The sequence below is a fragment of the Oncorhynchus gorbuscha genome, linkage group LG10, assembly GCF_021184085.1.
Source record: "Oncorhynchus gorbuscha isolate QuinsamMale2020 ecotype Even-year linkage group LG10, OgorEven_v1.0, whole genome shotgun sequence".
Taxonomy (NCBI): Eukaryota; Metazoa; Chordata; class Actinopteri; order Salmoniformes; family Salmonidae; genus Oncorhynchus; species Oncorhynchus gorbuscha.
This window is the reverse complement of record NC_060182.1, coordinates 31,640,370-31,663,965: the sequence shown is the minus strand read 5'-3', so window position 1 is coordinate 31,663,965 and position 23,596 is coordinate 31,640,370. Positions and strand designations below refer to the sequence as shown.

Below are 23,596 nucleotides of genomic sequence, written 5' to 3'. Positions count from 1 at the left end.
TAACCCAACCAGGTTCTCAGGTTCTCTAAAACAGTCTTCAGTCCGGGCTTAAGGCCCTCACTCTTGGTCTGTGAAACAGGGTCTATGTTTGTCCTATTCCCTCACTCAGGCTTTTGGCAGGATCATACAGTATCTTCTCAAACAGTGAACAGACACACTGGCATGCCTCTGGTGCCCACCCATCTGCATGGGAACCCGGTAATCAGTTCACACCAACATTAAACATTGTGTTGGACAATTAGCATCCCGCTCATTTGAAAGCAAGATGGAAGTATTTGCCCACTCATTTGTTAATTACCTCAACTGCTAGTGCTGCCACCGTGAACCAGTGCCATTAATCATGTTAATTATCAGCCTGTGCCCCGTTAAGGAGGGGATGGTAGAGGACTCACTGAGCTCCGATGGTGAACCTTGCACCCTGGCACTGGATGGATCAACAACAGCTGGGCAAACTGTGTTTGTGCTAACAGTGCTGGACTTGCATTCTGAGGTGATGGCCCCCTAAATGATGGGACTGCTCTTGATCCCTCCCAACCACCCAAAGAGCAATAGGTCTACATGCAATGCAAAGGAGGCTGATGGAGGGAGGAGTAGAACACCAGCATTCTCTGATGCAATCCTCATCTAAATACTTGTTGGCAATAATGAAGACCAGGCCATATTTCTCAGATATACAGTACCTAGGTGGTTTGAATGATAATGTTTCAGATGTTGAATTTCAGAATTTCTAGAATTATAAAGCTCTCTTTTATAAAAACTTTATTTTATCAGGGAGTCATACTGAGACCAAGGTCTCTTATACAGATGAGCCCTGAATTACCTAAATTACAGAAAATACACACATCAATATGAATGCTAAATTCAAGTAGAAAGAAGAACATGGTCATAAAAAACAAACACATTCATCAGTAATAAGGTCCTCAGTCAGCATTCTGAATTGTCCTAGAGGCACCACAACATCACATTTAAGAACATGTTGAAGACACCACAGGACTTCCAGAGCTAACCATCCCTGAGACCGGGTGTGGTAATTTTGTAAGGTACAGTGAGACTTCTTGTAAAAGGGCTTAATAAATGAAAACATAGCCATGTATTAACCTACGTGACATCAATGACAACCAACCAACTTTCTGGTAGAGACTGCAGTGATGAGTACTAAAAGTGTCGCCCATAATAAAGCACAGTATGATGAACTGCATCTAATGGCTTTGATGAAGTGGCAGCAGCGTTCACATAGATGATGCTATAGTCTAGGACCGATAGGAACGTCGACTGAATAATCTGCTTTTTGCTATTTAGCGAGAGGCAGGACCTATTTCTATAGAAGTAGCCCATTTATTTTTCAGCTTCTTTACTAACTCATCAATATGCTTTCTAAAAGACAGCTTTTCATGTATCCAGATGCCCAGATATGTGTAAGCACCATCCAAAGTGCATATGCTTAAATCATCAGAGTTATTTTTATGACCCTCTAGAGAACAACATATACCTAGTTTTACCTGCATTCAATGCCAATTTCAAGTCAACAACGTTTCTCTGTAATACAATGAAGGCACCAATGTTCAGATAGAGCCTGGTCAACCGTGGGGGCAATAGAATACGAAACGGTATCATTGGCATGCAAGTGTAGGTTACATTTTTTTTACAGACAAGTCGATATTGTTAATGTTAACAGTAAAAAGTACAGGACCCAGAATCAACCCGTGTGGGACACCTTTCGTAATATCCAGGAAACCTGATTTGAACACCATCAGTACATACACATTGAGTTCTATCTGTCAAGTCATTTTGTAACCAGTTACATGCAGCCTGATCTCAGCTAATTGTGGAAAGCCTTTGAATTAGCAACAAGTGGTCAAGAGCATTGAAATCCTTTGACAGGTCAATGAAGAGGGCTGCACAAGGTTGCCTTTTATCCATGCAGTTAAGCACATACTTTAAAACTAGGGATGCAGCCGAGATAGTGCTATGACCTGGTCTATAACCTGACTGATGTACATCTAGAATACGTTTAAAAGATAAGAAAGCTCTTAGCTGAGAATTCATCAAGGATTGTAATATTTTAGCTAGGCATTAAAGTTTAGAAATAGGGTGATCATTATTTAGGTCACTCTTAGAATCAGGTCAGAGATAAAGATCTTTTTCACTCTGCAGGCCCCGTTTTTTAGTTGCCGGGTGAGTAATACGAACAAAAACCTGTGTTTATATTGTACACTCTGATAATGGCAGCTGACTTATTCAAACTAATGGGCTTTTGATCATGGGTAGAAAAGGACCAACAGACAGACAGCTGTATGCTAATTGCGAAATAATGTCCTGGTGGCAAATAGAATAAATAAAAAAAGCTGCATGGGGAAAACAACAAGAGCAACAGATGGATATTTCATAGGGGGAAAAAACATGCATTCATGTTTTTTTCTCCTTGTGAATCCTCTCTTTCTAATGTCTTAGCTTATGACTCTTAACTGGAGCAAAATGAGCCCATTTGTTTTAAAACATCCTCAGATCCTCAGAAAACTCACAGACTAATTATAATCATAATTTGTCCTAACAGGCCAGTTAAGCATGTGGCCCTCCGGAGGCCTGCTCCACCTGTGTCCTCGCCTTGAATTAAGAAAGAAATGTGCATCACGCCGGCAGATAAGAAAATAAGAAAATGACCTTAATGTGGAGAAGATGTCTGAAATGAAAGAGGAAAAAGAAAGGAGCGAAAAGAAGAGGCGCCCTCCTCCCCTCCCCTCAGTGTTGTAGAGGAAGTGTCAGGAAGCTAGCAATAATCTCCTGGATTATGACACGGGGAGAGATCATAGTGCCCTGTCACTGGTACTCCCCTCCCGTTGATTAAGGATGTTCATCCTCCATTGGGCCCAGCTCAGAGCTCTTGGGCCGCCGGTGCTTTGTATTGTGACGTGTCATTTCATACACGCGGTCATCCCATCTTGATAGAAAACTAATAGAAACTTTCTCCTCAGATCCTAATGAAGACGGATCCTTAGATGGCCATGCTCTCTCATTTATATTACCATTCTATCAACTTGCTTTATGGCAATTAGACATGTGCCGTGTAACAAAGGGGGTGAAGAGAGAGAGAGAGAGAGAGAGCCGGAGCAGCACTAACAGAATTAGAGATTTACAGTGCATATGGTTCCTCACAAGCCTTTTATTCCTGAGCCTTTGTTTGGTTTAAAGCTGTATCAAGGTGCAGCTAAAAGCCAAGCACCAGGATCTCTAGAGGTTGATTCAATGGTGAGAGCTTCGTCAGTGTTCGAGCGTAATATGATGGCTTTACAGACACGGATAGTGAGGGCTGATGGCTGACTAGCTAAAAAGTCAATACTGTTGAGGCACTTTGACTGTAAGGAAGTATAATGTATGGTACATCTACAGTACATGATGTACAGTACATCCACAGTACATGAGGTACAGTATGTCAGAAATGGCTAATCCACACCACAAAACAAAGTAAAACCTGAGCTATGGAATCCACTATTACTACAGTGGTATTTACTACATTTACTAAATCAAATCAAATCAAATTTTATTTGTCACATACACATGGTTAGCAGATGTTAATGCGAGTGTAGCGAAATGCTTGTGCTTCTAGTTCCGACAATGCAGTGATAACCAACAAGTAATCTAACTAACAATTCCAAAACTACAGTGTAAGGTGATAAGGAATATGTACATAAGGATATATGAATGAGTGATGGTACAGAGCAGCATACAGTAGATGGTATCGAGTACAGTATATACATATGAGATGAGTGTGTAGACAAAGTAAACAAAGTGGCATAGTTAAAGTGGCTAGTGATACATGTATTACATAAGGATGCAGTCGATGATGTAGAGTACAGTATATACATATGCATATGAGATGAATAATGTAGGGTAAGTACATTATATAAGGTAGCATTGTTTAAAGTGGCTAGTGATATATTTACATCATTTCCCATCAATTCCCATTATTAAAATGGCTGGAGTTGGGTCAGTGTCAATGACAGTGTGTTGGCAGCAGCCACTCAATGTTAGTGGTGGCTGTTTAACAGTCTGATGGCCTTGAGATAGAAGCTGTTTTTCAGTCTCTCGGTCCCAGCTTTGATGCACCTGTACTGACCTCGCCTTCTGGATGATAGCGGGGTGAACAGGCAGTGGTTCGGGTGGTTGATGTCCTTGATGATCTTTATGGCCTTCCTGTAACATCGGGTGGTGTAGGTGACCTGGAGGGCAGGTAGTTTGCCCCCGGTGATGCGTTGTGCAGTCCTCACTACCCTCTGGAGAGCCTTACGGTTGAGGGCGGAGCAGTTGCCGTACCAGGCGGTGATACAGCCCGCCAGGATGCTCTCGATTGTGCATCTGTAGTAGTTTGTGAGTGCTCTTGGTGACAAGCCGAATTTCTTCAGCCTCCTGAGGTTGAAGAGGCGCTGCTGCGCCTTCTTCACAACGCTGTCAGTGTGAGTGGACCAATTCAGTTTGTCTGTGATGTGTATGCCGAGGAACTTAAAACTAGCTACCCTCTCCACTACTGTTCCATCGATGTGGATAGGGGGTGTTCCCTCTGCTGTTTCCTGAAGTCCACAATCATCTCCTTAGTTTTGTTGACGTTGAGTGTGAGGTTATTTTCCTGACACCACACTCCGAGGGCCCTCACCTCCTCCCTGTAGGCCGTCTCGTCGTTGTTGGTAATCAAGCCTACCACTGTTGTGTCGTCCGCAAACTTGATGATTGAGTTGGAGGCGTGCGTGGCCACGCAGTCGTGGGTGAACAGGGAGTACAGGAGAGGGCTCAGAACGCACCCTTGTGGGGCCCCCGTGTTGAGGATCAGTGCGGAGGAGATGTTGTTGCCTACCCTCACCACCTGGGGGCGGCCCGTCAGGAAGTCCAGTACCCAGTTGCACAGGGCGGGGTCGAGACCCAGGGTCTCGAGCTTGATGACGAGCTTGGAGGGTACTATGGTGTTGAATGCCGAGCTGTAGTCGATGAACAGCATTCTCACATAGGTATTCCTCTTGTCCACGTGGGTTAGGGCAGTGTGCAGTGTGGTTGAGATTGCATCGTCTGTGGACCTATTTGGGCGGTAAGCAAATTGGAGTGGGTCTAGGGTGTCAGGTAGGGTGGAGGTGATATGGTCCTTGACTAGTCTCTCAAAGCACTTCATGATGACGGAAGTGAGTGCTACGGGGCGGTAGTCGTTTAGCTCAGTTACCTTAGCTTTCTTGGGAACAGGAACAATGGTGGCCCTCTTGAAGCATGTAGGAACAGCAGACTGGTATAGGGATTGATTGAATATGTCCGTAAACACACCGGCCAGCTGGTCTGCGCATGCTCTGAGTGCGCGGCTGGGGATGCCGTCTGGGCCTGCAGCCTTGCGAGGGTTAACACGTTTAAATGTCTTACTCACCTCGGCTGCAGTGAAGGAGAGACCGCATGTTTTCGTTGCAGGCTGTGTCAGTGGCACTGTATTGTCCTCAAAGCGGGCAAAAAAAGTTATTTAGACTGCCTGGGAGCAAGACATCCTGGTCCGTGACTGGGCTGGGTTTCTTCTTGTAGTCCGTGATTGACTGTAGACCCTGCCACATGCCTCTTGTGTCTGAGCCATTGAATTGAGATTCCACTTTGTCTCTGTACTGACGCTTAGCTTGTTTAATAGCCTTGCGGAGGGAATAGCTGCATTGTTTATATTCGGACATGTTACCAGACACCTTGCCCTGACTAAAAGCAGTGGTTCGCGCTTTCAGTTTCACGCGAATGCTGCCATCAATCCACGGTTTCTGGTTTGGGAATGTTTTTATCGTTGCTATGGGAACGACATCTTCGACGCACGTTCTAATGAACTCGCACACCGAATCAGCGTATTAGTCAATATTTCCATCTGACGCAATACGAAACATGTCCCAGTCCACGTGATGGAAGCAGTCTTGGAGTGTAGAGTCAGCTTGGTCTGACCAGCGTTGGACAGAGCTCAGCGTGGGAGCCTCTTGTTTTAGTTTCTGCCTGTAGGCAGGGATCAGCAAAATGGAGTCGTGGTCAGCTTTCCCGAAAGGAGGGCGGGGCAGGGCCTTATATGCGTCGCGGAAGTTAGAGTAACAATGATCCAAGGTTTTACCACCCCTGGTTGCGCAATCGATATTTTGATAAAATTTAGGGAGTCTTGTTTTCAGATTAGCTTTGTTAAAATCCCCAGCTACAATGAATGCAGCCTCCGGATAAATGGTTTCCAGTTTGCAAAGAGTTAAATAAAGTTCGTTCAGAGCCATCGATGTGTCTGCTTGGGGGGGAATATATACGGCTGTGATTATAATCGAAGAGAATTCTCTTGGAAGATAATGCGGTCTACATTTGATTGTGAGGAATTCTAAATCAGGTGAACAGAAGGATTTGAGTTCCTGTATGTTTCCTTCATCACACCATGTCCCGTTAGTCATGAGGCATACGCCCCCGCCACTCTTCTTACCAGAGAGATGTATGTTTCTGTCGGCTAAAATGGCATGTAAGTTGTATAATGAGACTGAGTAGCATAATCTATTGATGTATAGCGCATTCGTAAAGTATTCAGCCCCCTTGACTTTTTCTACATTTTGTTATGTTATGACCTTATTCTAAAATGGATTAAATAAATAACACATCCTCATTAATAATCTACACACAATACCCCATAATGACTAAATGAAAACAGGTTTTTATACATTTTGGCAAAATGATTCAATCTAAAAACAGAAAAAGCTTATTTACATACTGTATGTATTCAGACCCTTCATGATGAGATTCGAAATTGAGCTCAGGTGCATCCTGTTTCCATTGATCATCATTGAGATGTTTCTACAACGTGATTGGAGTCCACCTGTGGTAAAATCAATTGACTGGACATGATTTGGAAAGTCTAAATAAGGTTCCACAGTGCAAGTCAGAGCAAAAACCAAGCAATGAGGTCAAAGTAATTGTACGTAGAGCTCCGAGACAGGATTGTGTCGAGGCACAGATCTGGTGAAGTATACCAAAAAATGTCTGCAGCATTGAAGGTCCCCAAGGACCCTGTTGCCTCCATCATTCTTAAATGGAAGAAGTTTGGAACCACCAAGACTCTTCCTACAGCTGGCTGAGCAATCAGGAGAAAAGGGCCTTGGTCTGGGAGGTGACCAAGGACCTGATGGTCACTCTGACAGAGCTCCAGAGTTTCTATGTGGAGATGGGAGAATTTTCCAGAAAGACAATAATCGCTGCAGCACTCCACTCCACCAATCAGGCTTTTATGGTAGAGTGGTGAGACGGAAGCGACTCCTCTGTAAAAGGCACATGACAGTCCACGTGGAATTTGCCAAAAGGCAGGTAAAGGACACTCAGATCATGAGAAACAAGATTCTCTGATCTGATGAAACCAAGATTGAACTCTCTGGCCTGAATGCCATGCATCACGTCTGGAGGAAACCTGGCACCATCCCACGGTGAAGCATGGTGGTGGCAGCGTCATCCTGTGGGGATGTTTTTCAGCGGCAGGGACTGGGAGACTAGTCAGGTTCGAGGGAAAGATGAACGGAGCAAAGTACAGAGAGATCCTTGATGAAAACCTGTGCTCAGGACCTCAGACTGAGTGGCCCTTCCAGAGCCTGGACATGAACCCAATCGAACATCTCTGGAAAGACCTGAAAATAGCTGCGCAACGACGCTCCCCATCCAACCTGACAGAGTTTGAGAGGATGTGCAGAGAATAATTGGAGAAACTCTCCAAATACAGGTGTGCCAATTTTGTTGTGTCATACCCATAAAGACCTGAGGCTGTAATCTCTGCTAAAGGTGCTTCAACAGAGTATTGAAGAAAGCGTCTGAATACTTGTGTAAATTAGATATTCCAGTTTTTTATTTGTAAGACATTTGCAAAAAAACACATTTTACAAATGTTTTAGCTTTGTCTTTATGGGGTATTGTTTGTAGATTGATGAGGGGGGAAATCAATTTAATGCTTTCTGAATGTACTGTAAAGGGCCGTTGTTCGACACCATTTTGCTCTCCTCGTAGCTGACCTCGGCTACATTGACACAATCCTCTAATAATCCTGTATTCATCCCACAATAAACCCTAAGACACTGGGGACTTTCTTATTTTATTGACTGCGCTGAACAGTTTTTTGTGATCAGTGATGTAATCAAAAAAAATTAGGTGAGGGAGCCCAAAAAAAAGGAAATTGCATTATAAATTCCTCAATCAAACTTTGTACCGACAGATGTAGCCAATTTAATAGCTTATCATTATAGAATATATACTTTTAAAAATGCATCCTACATGTGCAACGTCTGCCTATGCACACACATAGATTATTGTCTAAAGAAACATTTATGTTTTTAATACCGTCAAACACAAAGTTAGGCATAGGCTACTTAATCTGATAGAATTAGAGCAGATGGTGTTAACTAACTATTAGCCTTTCTTGTATTTTGTTACAATCAAAGCATGTATCCTGCCTAGTGGTGCACTCTGTTGAGTTTAGCACATTATATTTTGGGGGGGGGGACTATTCAGCTTCAGCTAACCATCCAAAAATCTCATTAGAAATGAGGAGGTGTTTTGGTGTAACAGTAACATTACAGACCTACTATGTGTCATGCTCCTTGGGCTTTGCTGTGGCAACTCTGGTTTGGATGTCCTCCGCAAAACAGCGTTGCCATTACAAAGTGATCACATATCTATCTGTGTTTCACTACACAAGAGGGGTCCGTGTTTTATGAGTAACCTCAAGGCTGACACACGCTGAATTATTTATTTTTTCAATGTTCTGATTGGCCAAAGTGGTCAAGACTCCGACGGGCCCCGCACTGCACACAGGTAGCCTAATAGTTCTTCATTTCTCACCACCACCAGAGAAGACGGAACAAACCACCATTTACCTACCTCTAGGCTGCTATACATGAACTCAGCAAAAAAAGAAACGTCCCTTTTTCAGGACCCTGTCTTTCTAAGATAATTCGTAAAACTCCAAATACCTTCACAGACTTTCATTGTAAAGGGTTTAAACACTGTTTCCCATGTTTGTTCAATGAAACATAAACAATTAATGAACATGCACCTGTGGAACGGTTGTTAAGACACTAACAGCTTACAGATGGTAGGCAATTAAGGTCACAGTTATGAAAACTTAGGACACTAAAGAGGCCTTTCTACTGACTCTGAAAAACATCAAAAGAAAGATGCCCAGGGTCCCTGCTCATCTGTGTGAACGTGCCTTAGGCATGCTGCAAGGAGGCATGACGACTGCAGATGTGGCCAGGGCAATAAATAGTGAGATGCATAAGACAGCGCTACAGGGAGACGGACAGCTGATGGCAATTACAACTGCCCGAGTTACACCAGGAATGCACAATCCCTCCATCAGTGCTCAGACTGTCCGCAATAGGCTGAGAGAGGCTGGCCTGAGGGCTTGTAGGCCTGTTGTAAAGGCAGGTCCTCACCAGACATCACCAGCAACAACTTCACCTATGGGCATAAACCCACTGTCGGGGGCAGTGTGTCACAGCATCATCGAACTGAGCTTTTGCCATTACAGGGAATACCTCCTCCTCCCTCATGTGGTACCCTTCCTGCAGGCTCATCCTGAGATGACCGTCCAGCCAGCATGATAATGCCAGCCATACTGCTCGTTCTGTGCGTGATTTCCTGCAAGACAGCAATGTCAGTGTTCTGCCATGGCCAGCAAAGAGCCCGGATCTAAATCCCATTGAGCACGTCTGGGACCTGTTGGATCGGAGGGTGAGGGCTAGGGCCATTCCCCCCAGAAATGTCCAGGAACTTGCAGGTGCCTTGGTGGGAGAGTGGGGTAACATCTCACAGCAATAACTGGCAAATCTGGTGCAGTCCATGAGAAGGAGATGCAAGGCAGTATTTAATGCAGCTGGTGGCCACACCAGATACAATTACTTTTGATTTTGATCCCCCTTTGTTCAGGGACACATTATTCAATTTCTGTTAGTCACATGTCTGTGGAACTTGTTCAGTTTATGTCTCAGTTGTTAAAACTTGTTATGTTCATACAAATATTTACACATGTTAAGTTTTCTGAAAATAAACGCAGTTGACTGTGAGAGATGTATTTTTTTTTAGTTAATTTATTCGGTTTGTTATTTTATAGTTTTTCATTTAATTGTAGTGGTAATTAAATATAATACATGTTTTATTTCAAATGTATCAGAATATATTTTCCAGAAATAGTTTTACCAGTATTCTCAAATCAAATTGGGAGTGCCACTCCTCCACTCTCTGGCAGCACTATACCCCTCGTTGTGATAAGAATATCTCATATATAATTCAGTACTTCTAACGGAAAATGGTAAATATTTGCACAACACAGCCATGGTATGTATTTTTTTAAATGTTTAATCTTTATTGATCCCATGCATGCTTTATGTCCCTAAATTATTCAAGCCTATGATGTTTTGCAGTGAAATAGAGGAGTAGAGCATGTCTCTACAAATATTGACTGTGCTGAAGACACTCTGTGGAGTTATTTGTTTTCTAAGCTGAATGTGAGTTACCAGTGGACATCTGGGTTCTGTCTAATGCCCACCCATTCGTTTTTCCATTAGTCTTTCCATTCATACTATGCACATTTGGGGTAAATGTTTTTGAAAAGCAACTATTTTAACATCACAACAAAATGTTTTGAGGGTTTATTTGATTTGACAAAGAAAAGTGCCTGGTTCTTAAATGTTGTTTAGTCTTGCTTAACCGGATTAAACACGGTTTATTTATGTGTTTATTAACTGTGGTTTTTAGTTCAGGGCACATAATTCCATCAATGCCTGACTGATAGTACACAAAGTTTCCTCTAAACTCTACATTTGTGTGAAATCTACAACTCTAAGGACCAGTGGGTATGCTCATGCATAATTAGGAGCGAGATAACTTCTTCATAAGAGGCGTTGGAACAAGGAGTCTGCACTCAAATCAAGTCTTTGATCTTTTTACTTTGCATGAGGGTTAGGATTACACTTAGCCATCCTGAGGAAAACCTTTGTGCTGTTGCTGTATAGGAGTCCACATTCCCCTTCTCAGCCTTACCATGTGAAGACAGTGAGGATCAGGATCATAACCTTGTGACGCTGTGCAGTTTCACAGCTTCTCTCTGATTAAATTAGCTGGAGCTTAATTTAGTCCTGTGTTTGTGCTGCAGCTTCCTCCACTTCTTCCCTTTGTTCTCAGTGAGGCATCAGATGATCTACCTGGCTGTGATACTGTACTGTATGTTTTCAAACTGGGCCCTCAAACTGTAGCCTGAATCTTAGAAATCACGGTCCAAACAATAACAATCAGTGTTCATACAGTATGCGTTTTGAAATCATAGCTGACTACAATCAAAGAAATATATGTGATAATAATACAATAATTGATTGTATTTTGATACTGTTCTTAATACTGTCTCTTCTGTCAAAAAACAGATGGCAGGGCACCCCTCAAGATGGAAAATTACACAGGAAATAATCTGGAAGAAAATCTATAAAAAGGTACCATGGTGAAATAACTATCGGATGAACCCTCACTCTACCCACATCCCCTACCCCCATTACTGAAACGACGCTGCAGGATAGCAGGAGTCAATGGCACATAATGCATACCAGTGCGATGAATGTATGAAGTTTAATAGAGCGTGAAAATGGCAGTCTAATGACAGAGATGGATTTTTCATTTGAAACACCGAGCCTGAACCTGCCTGGCTGTGCCGCAGCGCAGCTCCCTAACACACTGAGATGAGAAGAGAGGCTAGATGCTAGAGTGCCTACACAGCACGGCTGAAAGGGCGCATCCAAGGCTTTTTATTCATGTGATTCTCATAATCATATATGTCCCAGTAGACTAGTCTGCTGTCTTTTCTCAAACACAGACAGCACAAGTGCTGGTGCCCTGCCATTTAAATACTTTAAACATCTACCTTGCAGCGATACCCCTGTATTGTTATGTAAATTATTACAAAACAGCCTAAATATTGGTGAGGGACTATCAACAAATCTTAAGAATGCAAACACAAGTGAAACACATGGATGGTAAGAGTGTTTAAATTACCTTGAAAGAGAGCAACCAGGCTCTACCTACGTATTCTACTGGATTTCCACTGACACAGCCCCTGGTTAGAGGGGAATAAGACAGTCTAAGAATGAACACACACAGGGAACTTTATCTACACACTGACGAAGATGAACATGGGGATGTACATGGTGTTACAGAATCCCCATGCAGAGGGCACTGTATGGGACTAATTTCCAGGGTGTGTTGTTGTCTATGTCTGGTTGGCACCACATAGTCCAGCTCTCCCCCTCATATGAGCGATGTGGCTTCAGCCAATCAGACTGTCCCCATGCACCCTACACTTTGCCCATGCACTGATCATGCATGCTGTGATTGATCAGATGCTCCTAGTTAGCCCAGCACCTTCCAGTCGGTCTGTTGCATGCTCACTTAATTGTATATGTATTAGCCGGGCCTGAACTTAGTTTTTTCCGTTGTTAGAACATGGGTGGACCTACATGCATGTGATGCGTGATTACAAAGTAAGTTGTCGCTGTTGTTATCATTGTAGTACGTGCTAGAGTAGCAGTGTTCTATGTAGTTTTCATGACTGTTATTATTATGTTACTATTGTTATTGTCTGCAGTGATGAGTCCTTGCTCTTGTGTTGCTGTGCAGTAGCGTACTATTTGTATAATATACAGTCCTTGCCATTATTCTTACTTAAACGGTAAATCCGGGACACTCAAATTGGTATGATATGTTATGTTTGGTATGGTTTCATAAGACAGATGGCTACTTCAGGTTAAAGTAGGGTGGTTGGTTGGGTGGGTGTATAATGCGAACATCTAGCATCCCAAAAGTTGCGAGGTCAAATCTCATCAAGCACAAGTGTAGCATTTATGCATTAGCCAGTTAGCTAACGTTAGCCACCTTGCTAGAATTTGGAACATATCATATGTTTTGCAAATTCATAACATATAATAAGAACTGTAATTCGTAACATATCATACGAAATGGGTGATGGACATCCACAAATTAATACATACCATACGAAACATAACATACTAAATGGAGTGTCACGTAAAGAATAATACGAAATGATCTGAGACCAGGTTGGGTTGTTAGGTCATTTATTAGCTATGGTCCTTGTTGCTCTATCACATATCCCATTCTATCCTACTCTACATATATCTATTCAGGCCAGTGTATTTATCTCCTGCGTAGCCTAATTACCATCTCTCTGTTTCTGTCCATCACAGAATCATCCCCATATACATCCCCATGTTTATCTTCCTCAGTGTGTAAATAACATTCCCTGTGTGTGTTAACTCTTGGGCTGTTTTATTCCCCACTAAACGGGGGCAGTGTCAGTGAGTAACATACCAGTCAAATACGTTGAGCCGGGTTGCTCTCTTTCAGACCTAATGCATTAAAGGCAATCACAGCCATGTACGAATATTTCCTCGACATGAATCAGATGTTCAGGGATATACCGCCTGAAGCATTTGAAGAGAGCTGCCGTGGATGGTGCTGTCAAGTTTCAGGTTATGATGCTGTTGGAGCCTGCTCTCATGCTATAGCATTAGTATTGATTAGGGAGTCTACAGAGCTCCTATTACAGAACGGGTGTAAAGAAAGAGCAGGTACAGCAGATATGATGAGGACCTAAGACCAGGTGCCAGTAGACTAGAGCAGCACGCCTCTATGGAAGAATGTTAAACAAACATGGTGAACAACCGGTCCAGTTGGATTTCACCATTTAAAATGGTTTACTATTACACCACACAACAGATACATACTGTATACATTGTAAGCCTGCCAGAGATTGGGTCAGTCACCAAAGTGTGAAGAGTTGAAGCAAGCTTCAGGAAGTCAGATCACACAAGACTGTTTTTAAACTGTGTGTTTTGGTTACTACTCACAATTTCATTCCACAGAGAGATCAGGGAGGGATGTGAGACAACAGCCCAAATGAAGAGGGAAGGGTGTGTCAGACAGACATATCCTGTGTCACTGGCTAGGCCTCTGCATTACTGATCAGTGGTGTAAATAAAACAGTGGTGTAAATAAAGACGTGTGGCGCTAGCTGGAGAATGAAGAGGAGAAAGGCCATGGTCAATGATGAGGCTTCTCTCTCTGATTAATCAAGGCCCCATTATGAGATATAGCCTACACACAGTAGCCCTTCAGTCTAATTATGAGACACAGGGTGCATTACAATGTAGCCCATTTTATTCTGAATGGCAAATGCATGCTACTTTACTATGGTGTTTGCACAGTAGTGGTAAAGTATGAAATAATGATAATACAAAGGGGCTGTATGGTCGATGATCAGGCAAATCGACCAAGATACTTTTTTTATTAGGCCTAAATGTGTGAGATTGATGAAGCAAGTAAGCCTCTAAAACGAGAGGAGCTTAGCATCGACGTCGATCAAGTGGTTACAGTATGGTCTCATTAATGCCACACACACTTTAAGTTATTTTCTTGTACTTACAGTACCTTAATCACGCCAGATAATTAACGAGGATTTGCACTCTTGATCAGGAGGAAAAGAGAAAAGACAGCCAGCCTATAAGTTAGCTAACGCATCCCTACAGGAACTGATGCTATTTCTCCTCTCCCATGTCCCTAGCTTCCTCTTGCCTTTTTCACGTTCAATTGTAGAGTTTGGGGAAAACAAGGAGAGCATAGCGAAGCAATAAATCATGACCAGTGTGTGCTGACAGTGAAACCTACAGTATATGTATCTGCTGCCTTCTGCATTCATCTCTCTATAAGGCACCACCAGGCTGTTGAGAAAAGTTGATGAGAAACAGTGGATCTATAAATGTTTAAAGTGCAGCGGATGGACAGTCCAGACTAAGACCTTAGTGGCTAACGTGGACTTGTATGGCCACTGCAACAGCTAAGTGATATTAAAATGGTCTAGGACCAAAGGCTTTGAAGCACTCTAGCATTAAACCACACAATTAAAGCCAACAATATATTCCATGTAAAACCTTGAGGCAATAGAGCATCAACGCTGACATGAAGGCAAAAATAACAGTTCATTTCTTCCATGTTCCCATGTGTTGATGAAGGCTGCCGCTGCTGTGACATATGAAAGGATATCAGGCCAGTGGGAGCAGCAAGAACTGGTTGATTGTTAACACCAGGATGATAGGGGCTGTTTCCAGCCTGCCTGTGGCAGCATCTGTATATGAGGGAGGGAGTCCTCCAGGACTCTGGTGAGAAGAACAAGGCCTAATCTGGTGGGGCTGTGGCTGGGTTTGATGCCTCTCTGTAGGGTACAGACAGACCCTGGCAGTGTGAGATATGATTCATCAAGCCCACAGATGTAGGATCTTAATTTGATGAATCTTTTCTTTCTGAGAATATTCCTGCACAGCAGGAAATGCAAACATGTAATGTATCCAAGGTTTAAAAAGTCTTCTAAAGTTTGTAATTTCCACTTTAAAATGTCAGACTTGATTTTTGCTCTAATAAAACATTTATCAAACACCACAAAACAATGTCCATTAATTATAATCCATATAATAATTCACATTTCCTGTTGCTGTAGCAAACTGGCTCAAATTAAGATCCTACATATGTAACTCTGACTGGCCACTGCAGATAGGATGAACAGGGAAGAAATACAACATTCTGAGAGCATAGCAGCTTCTCTGGAATTGATATTTGCAAGCAAAATGTGGGTGACTCTGATGAACCCTATAATAGCGTAATCAGGTAAATAAATAGGTTAAATCAATGCATTTTGTGCATTTGTCTAAATAATACATTATCAGGTCTTGGGGTGTGAGAGATCTATCAGCCTATTATCTCTCAAGATGTCTGCTTGCTTGTGTGTCATGGAGGAAATTGATTTGAGAGAGCCGCTCTCCCTTTATATATCTATGCCCTAATCCTGTTTGTATGAGTGTTTGCATGCATGGGAGCACTGAAGAGGCACACACACATGAACACTTACTCAGTGGGGCTGAGCAGTCAAGCCACTGTGCTCAGAGGAGTAACAACCGTGAGTTATGACATCCCCCCCCTAAAACAATGACGAATGCTTCGCCTTGTGAGATGAGGTGCCCCCTCAGGAGTTGAGAGAGGGGAAGCGGTACTGCCATACCGGAATGAATAGATTGTTCAGTCCGTTGTTTATGTCGTAAATCTCAGAAATTAGCCACAGTGTGAACAGATGTCATCTCCGATCAGTGTCAGCCGGCCTCTAATGAAGTGGATCAAACTGTGGGCACATTTCAGATCTCATGCACTTGTGTGATCAGACTAGAGTAGACACTGGCCATTCTGAATACCCACACTGGCGCTCTAAATAGTTGGCTTTTTGGGTATTCATAAATAGGTTTTATAGTATGTGAAATTACAAAACTTTGTTTGCTTTTGATTCCAGGATCATTTGATCATTTGGGCTTTTCATCAAGAAGAGTCGTCTTTTCAGAGTCGTCTTTTCACACTCACGTGTTTGACAACAGCTGATAATCAGTATATCCCCGCCATTCGTTGTGCATTAGATGACGCCTCCTCAGTATGGATGAGTATTATGTTGATATTTGTTGCCTTTACTTGTCGTTTTTATGGTAGTACTATTAGTACACCATATTTCATTTTAGTAAGTAGAAGCCAAGACAGATTTTGGACACTGTCTGTTAGTGTAGAGACATGCAGGTGCGCACACAAACAAACACCGCCAGTAGTAGGGGCCATCACACATTGTAAATAAATTCTTATTTACAATGACGACCTACACCGGCCAAACCCGGACGACACTAGGCCAATTGTGCACCGCCCCAATGGGACTCCCAATCACAGCCGGTTCTCATACAGCCTGGATCTGACTCAAATTAAGATGGTGTCAAATTAAGAAGGTGTAAAACCATCTTAACTTTTCACATATATGCAACAGCATATGGTCGTGCCATCGAGCATCACGCCCCCATTGTGAGCTCCTACTGGAAATGAATGACCCATTTGAGAATCTACCAAAGCCAGTCTGATAGGTCCATTATAACAGTGGGTGAGCACAACAGGAACTACAAGACCAGCACTTAATAGTACTGGCATACTCCACAGGTTTCTTGCACCATGATTCACTTCTAACCTAACATTTTAATGCAAAATCATTATCCAAACCTCTTACGTAAATTTATTAGAAGAGCCACTTCACTTCCATTTTTGTTTGCATTGGATGAATGGCACTACAGTGTCATGTGGACTGTAAAAGTTGGACACAAACCAAAGGCAGAAAAATACCAATTGCTCTAGGCCTACATTAGAAAAAATATTTTATATTTTAAATATTTTAAGCTTGTTTAGAGACGGGCAGCATTTTGATCTGGTTTTAGGGGCATGTTGTTTTGGTGCTAATATGATCATCAGACTGTGATCAAAACTCGGCAGACATCAGGCCCCCTGATGAACAGATGGTCATAGCCAGGAGGAGCAGCAGAGGAGGTGAACCAGAATGTGGACTGGAGACTCCATGAACATGGAGTCATTCGAAAACTCAAAACTAAAGAAACTTCCAAATATTTAGACTTGAGAGGACAAAATGGCATCTGATGATCTGATTGTCTGCTCCCTCAATATGCGGTTTTGTCTCTTTAAGTCTAAGCATGATCCAGTAACACGCAATGACCCTGAAGATGGATTATGAGCAGCCCGTTGAGATCCTTGACATTGTGTACTCTATTTGTAACCTCTGAAGTAAGAGGCGCGACAGGTGTCTGTAGGGGAGGGAGGGGGGGTCTACATTCTGTTTGAACTCTGTCAGCTCAGGAAATGAATTGAGATTGAAACTCAGATATTGTTCATTAAAAATCCCAATAGAATTGAAATGAATCCCCTAAATTGACTGAATTAATCATGGAACTGATCTCAACCCAAACAGATATCAAATATTTATCCCATTAAATACAATAAATATGTTTAGGCAAGGTAGTGTGGGGAGAGTGAGGTTGTAGTGCATCCATTTTGATTATCTCTCTACCTCTCCCTCTCTCTCAATACAAACTCTCTCGTAAAATTACGATCTGAAAGCTTTTGGACATCAGAGCAATGTTGAGGGAATCCCATTTGAGTCAGAAAAAGATATTCATATGATAGGTAAGATACGCAAAACCTTGCAGAGAGCCTATCTAACTGACAATCTCTTTGAAATAAATATAAACTATTGGAACTGATTTTGGCACAAGATAGAGGGAGTGTTGGAATATAATGAATTAAATGACAGTTAACGGAAATCTATGCTTAATCCAGTATAAACAAATGTTTAGAATTTATTACACAAGACAAAATTCACAAATTCTATAGCACAACAGCAGAGTCATGTCTTAAGTGTAAAACTAACAATGACTCAATAATTCATGCCTTCTGGGAGTGCTATAATGTCCAAAAGTTACGGGCAGAGTTAGAAAGCTGGCTGTCAGAAGTTTTACAATGTAAGTTTACTATGAATCCGTCTATCGGCATATTTCCAGTGGCGTGTATTCATGGATTCCAAGGGAAGCCAGGCTTCCCCCAAAACATAAATAAAAAAACAAACATTGTTTTAGTCTCTCTGTGTTTCATAAATTTCCTTCAATTTGCAAGGCTGAATGTATCTCCGGAGAAGCATCCGAGCGAATGAACAAAACAGCGGCCCTTTGTCTCAGTATGTGTAGTCCATCTATGTGATGCTGTCTGGTCAGAAATAGTATGACATTGTTGCCACCTGTAGCATTGAATGCAAGGGAAGCCAGCGAGCATTTGGCCTCCCTTGATAATTTAAAAAATAAAATAATAGCCAATCAGCGTTGAGCTAAACTGAGTGAGCTCAGCTGTGAATGAACCTGGCGCCTCAAGGGAAGACCGTTTGGATTTGGCTTCACACCAATCACATCAGAAAAAACATTGTTCTAATCTTGTTGTGTTGTTGTCCTCTGGTGGCTAGCTAGCTGGCTAAAATCACCCCTTTCCTAAATTAGCTATGGATTGAGATAGGGATTTGGACTTGTGGTTTTACCTAATTCTCCATACTGGCCAATGACCATAACGGCAATTATGATCCAACCATAAATGCATACACTGTGTCACTGGCCAGAGAGGATGGAAGTTCAACATGTAGCTAGATGTAGTAGGCTAATGTTAACTGGCTGGCCTGGCACAGCGTTACCCATCAAAGGAAGTTAGGCTTGCAGGCAAGCATTTTAGCCAAGTAGAGAAGGACAACAAAACCTAAACGAGTGTACTGTTTGACAGAGTGATAGACTGTATAGGTAACATAAAAGAGGAGGATGGCATTGCCGTTTCTCTACAAGTAGGGTGAGTCAACATGTTTTTACTACTAGCACGCACACACAGAAATCAGTAACATGGACGGCCACATCATGTTAGCGTATTAGCGTACGTTGATAGGACTAAATCGTTTTTTGATAGGTGATCAGATGATGTTGAAATGTTGAAGTTGAAATGGTGCTGGAATAGTGGAGGCAGCACCTGTTTTCTTTGCGACTTGCGGTAACTCTCCGTGGTTCTAAATCAATACTTGTTTGGTAGACCGAAAATGTCTGAAACATTAACTTGATTGACCATGATGTAGGTCATGTAACTGTCTGTTACATGCAATATGTTTTGTGGACTCCACCGGACAGATTTTGTTCCCCGGAATTGTGATGAAACAAAGGTGTGGTTGAATTTATTCTGCCACTGTGCTGTGTCTTCTTATTGTCTCGGCCTTTAGGCCTATATATCACGATGGCAAGGCATATGAATCTACAGATTATAGAGCAAATAATGCAATTTACACAACACATAGGTTGTAATATGGCTTTGTTTTCCTGGCTTGGCTTCCCCGGTAATTATACCTACGCACCGCTACTGCATATTACTAGACATATGGGGGTGCGGTGTGATACTCAATGGGTTGGCCAATATTATTTTCATCACTTATACCGAGGAAGCTATTACTTAAATACTGCAAGTCAAATTATACTCAACGTTAAGGGAATGGAAGAATCAAATGCTTTATTATATAAATATCGAGAAGAACATGGCTACCGACAAAAGAAGAGCAAAGCACAGTTTGAGGTCATATGTCGTAGAGTCTTACAAGTATGAGAAATAACATTGGACACGGTGGGAACATCTATGTGTTTATGTGAATGTCAGGTTGTTTGTTTTTGTCTATGCCTGTTTGTTTTGTGTTTTTCTTGTCAAGGAAAAGCAGCCTAGAAAAGGTTTTTAAAAAACAAAGTGCACAAAGAAATCCATACAAACTCTCTCTCCCATCTTTCTCTGCCCTCTCTCAATAAAATGCTGAAAACTGATTGGATCTGACAATCCTTGACAGACACCTTCCTAAGCACATATTGTATATAGTATATAGCATCCTTGCATTAGCAGTTGAAAGGAAGAGGAAATAACACCAGAATGTAGAATTGTTGAAAATATGGTAGCCACACAGACATATCCCACTATAAGAATTTCCCTCCTTGTGATAGTGATTTTCAATGGAATACCAACACATCTTGGAGTTTAATTAAATCCAATATTCAATCCAATATTCAACATTAAAATCTTAACCCAATGCAAGAATCTCACTTGAATAGAATCTTAATTTAATTAATTAATTTTCATTCTGACTCATACCTGCTGCTTTTCAATTGATTACATCCCATTATCTATTCTCATCTGAATGGCAGTTAAATAGAGCGGGAAAAACAGAGGGGCTTGCTAGGGGGGCTTGCTAGGGGGGCTTGCTTTGACACAGCTGATGAAGGGCCTCATTGTATTATGTACACAGTAACGAAGAATGTTAGCCTGTTACAGCCCGAGCCCATTGGGCTTTAGAGTCCTTGGAGGTGATTCATCTGTTGAGTATCTGGTTAGGCGACAAACCAAAAAATGGGAAAGGGATAAATGTATTTGGACTACATGAGTGCGTGCAAGAGCTAGTGCGGCAGATTTGCACGCGCGCACACTCACACACAGTCTGAACCGTGCACACACACACGCTGAAATGAAACGAGTGAATATCCCTCAAACATATTGACAGACAAGCAAATACACACTCTGGATTCAGCCCACTTGATGTCAAGGTGCATCAAATAACTTTTTACATAGCCTGCTTTGAACGCACTCTCACTTTGGACTTGAGTGTGCAAGATTGCCAGTATGTTTTCTAAAATCAGATATCATGATGCATCTGATATCAGGACAACAAAAGAGTAATCTTTCCCCAGTTTTTGCAGTCATCTAAAGCAGGGATGGGCAACTGACAGCCCGTGGCCCCCATTTTGTAGGCCTAAGGTTCCAAGCTGTCGAGGTTTTCACCTTAAAGTTGAGAGTTAGAATAGTAGAATACACAAGGTGCAATTTAGAAATTTGGTTGTGCATCAACAGTTTCTCTCTTGTCATGTCAGTCACATTAATTACCGACCGGGGGGCCTCCAATTATTTTATACACTCACTCTGATATCATATTAAAAACTGCAAACGTTTCTTACCGCCCATGGCAAAATGAATAGAATTACATGAAATGATTTAGATAATTGCTCAATTTTCGTAGGGCCCCCAAAAGGCTAGGGCCGGGTCTCTGACTGCACGTGTATGGATTATGCAGACCCACAAGCCACTCGAGCCATTACGGTCCCTCATGATGAGTTCAGATTTTTTGTGGCCCCCACCCCCCAACGAAGTTGCCCATCCCTGACTCAAAGGATGCAGATCTACAACAAAATGCAGCGATTCTACAACCTTCAAGAAGAAACATTTGAGCTAAACTTGGAGACAAAAAAATCATATCAACAATGATATAAAGATGCATAATGTGTATGTATTGGAGAAGTATCATTCTATTAAATAATCACATGTAGCCCGCCACATGATTCTTTTCAATGAGCTGAGAGAAAATTAACTCTTACCTTTGAAAGAAACCCACTGGATTTTATTTCAGAAAATTTCGTTTATGAAGAAGTTGAATTGATACCGTCCACTCTAAATGTATATTTTCAACGACTGTGTCTTTCAGAATGTGCAGAAATACGGATTCTTTCTAGAGAACTCCTCTTTGGTTCGAACCCGAGTTTAAGAAAAACAGGTGTAAGGATACAAAGGCATATGTTTAGTCCTGTAGTGGGGGATACAATAGCAGTGCCGAAGAATTACGAGAATAGAACCTCCAGGACCTGTCTTGATGGCTCGGTAGTCCAAATCCCACTGGTCTCGAGACTCCTAACAAATCCTGTCACTTCTCAAACTGCCCAATGACTCTGCGTGCTGAAACCGCTGTCCATTGGCGAGTGGTGCTGAAAGGGTTCCTGCGCTGGTTATTCTCTACTTTATGTGACTGTAGCTTACAAAGCCACCCCTCCTACACTGCAGGAAATTCGTATTTAACGTCTTACCAATCCATCCGAATACTGAGCTTTATCGCGCAATTCTGGCAATGAGAGTGACTGATAATAGTCCATTCCAGCATGCTGGGTAGAGGGTTTGCGCAAAATCGATGCAAGAAATATGACATCAAAATCAGTTGCCTTTTAAACAAATCAGGTGCAAATAAGCGGCTTGAAAATATCAATAGGGGCGACAGACAAACGAATGATAAATGTATATCAGAAGATAGTGATAAAAAACAAAATACCCACGATTATTCTCTGCTCTTTTTACACACTTTTTTCTAACCTTACCTTAAAGTACACGAGAGAAGATATAGCCTATAGAAATACGGCCTCAGGTGTTTAGCCAAACTTGGGAGTCAGTTCGAGATCACAATAAAATAAATCGACCGATTTTGTCATATGCATTGTTTCAACGGAGTTCTTTCATAATAGGCACAATTTATCCTGTCCCTATTTTTCTCCTCACTGGAAGCTATGATGGGGAACAACATATCGGAGTCTGTTTTAGTTTTCAGGTTGATAGTAGGCTAATGACCTTACATTACACTGGCCATTCTCTTCTAATTCTTATGGGGCATAATAGGTGCTGCATTGAAGCGCACTCGCTTTTATCCAAATGCAACTATATCAAGCGCTTCATCATTTGAATTAAGCAGGTTCTATGGGGGCGGCAGTGAAACGCAACTCGCTTCTAGGCGATCCAAACCCTACCAAATCATCCAATATAAAGCAAAACTATATGTATATTGGTAAATGTGGACCTGTGGACATGTTGACGCTTTGTGGTGTCTGGTGTGAAGTTCATGATGGCCTATTGGCCTTAATGGAACTTTTGAATCGGCAAACCTGAAGAAAATAATTGTCCATGACAAATTACAGAAGAGAACAGAGAGCAAATGGCTGGAGAAACATTTGTGGCTACTTTGGCTTGTTGTGGAAACATAGAGGTGGGTGCGGTGGGAATTTATTCTGTGACTGGCCAGTCAATGAATTGCATTATAATCATTCTGAAGGTTGACGGCGCCGACTAGTGCCTCGTTTTGTCAACAACTGCTATTCTGTTCATAAAGTCTGAAGTTACTTTCAATGCGTAAAATTACATCCTTGCTAGGTTACTCAGTTTGGTTGTGTATTGGAATACAAAAATGGCTTAATCAGGGATAATAAAAATATAATTATAAACCAGGATAAAAACATGTTATCAGACAATTCAA

At 42.0% G+C, this 23,596-nt stretch overlaps 1 protein-coding gene across 1 annotated transcript in view; it reads right to left on the bottom strand.

Annotated features, from left to right (window-relative positions):
• The window catches only part of LOC124045880 (metabotropic glutamate receptor 4-like), a 307,218-nt gene extending 284,953 nt beyond the window's left edge, over positions 1-22,265 (bottom strand). Inside the window, exon 1 of the mRNA XM_046365644.1 lies at positions 21,903-22,265. The gene's annotated coding sequence lies outside the window, so the exon portion shown is untranslated. The remainder of the gene's footprint in view (positions 1-21,902) is intronic.
• Between the last annotated feature and the right edge of the window lie 1,331 nt (positions 22,266-23,596).